Source organism: Octopus bimaculoides, chromosome 14 (assembly GCF_001194135.2).
Source record: "Octopus bimaculoides isolate UCB-OBI-ISO-001 chromosome 14, ASM119413v2, whole genome shotgun sequence".
NCBI classification, from domain to species: domain Eukaryota; kingdom Metazoa; phylum Mollusca; class Cephalopoda; order Octopoda; family Octopodidae; genus Octopus; species Octopus bimaculoides.
Window position 1 is genome coordinate 7,965,848 of NC_068994.1, and position 1,065 is coordinate 7,966,912.

Genomic DNA, 1,065 nt, shown 5'->3' on the forward strand with positions numbered 1-1,065 from the left:
ACACACACACACACACATATGCACACACCACTGTGGTTTCTCATATATAAGAGCAGTTGCTAAATATGTTGCATTTCCTTCACAACAGGAAAGGCATGCACGTGCCCGTGCTTTTGCACACACACACACACACACACACACACACACACACACACACACGCTCTCACACGCATAATACAGGTGTATATATTACGAATAAACACACGTAATTATACACTTATCTACATACTTAAGTACACACTTAACTACTCATATACAGAGATACACTTATAAACACACGTGCAAATACGTATGTAGCCATAAATATACTATGACACAGAAAACACGCAAATACACACACATACACAAACACGCACAGACACACGCACACATGCACATGCATAGATCCACACATGCACACACTCACACATATGCTCACATGCACATTTTCTCTCTCTCTCACACACACACACACACATATATATACATATATCAACACATACCTACACAAACTCGAACACTTGTAATTCCCCCCCCCACTCACACACTAGCATACACACACGCATACACGCACGAACACACATATACGAATACACACATACGCACACATCAATACACCCACGCATGCACATACACACACGCATGCACATCTACATATATATACACACGCATACACACGCATACACACACACACAAACATATACACACGCATACCCACACACGCATAAACACTTGTACATGAACACACACACATAACACACACCCACATAACACACACACACACACACACACACACACACACACACACACACACACACAGTGACTGACAGTCATGATTATCTCATCCTTATCCCTTGACAACCGATTGTGGTTCGTTTACGTCCCCGTAAGTTAGCGGTTTGTAAAAAGCACATTGGTGAGATGCTGTGTAATCATTGTCATACATCCAAGGTGTAAAATACACCCCCCCCACCTGAATGCTTAAATAAGCCCTTCGTTAGATCCCACTGTCATTTCGCTCAGTGCGTGAATGTACACTCAAAGTGATGTGCCATTTCCAGCAACTTACCGATAAATCTAAACCCA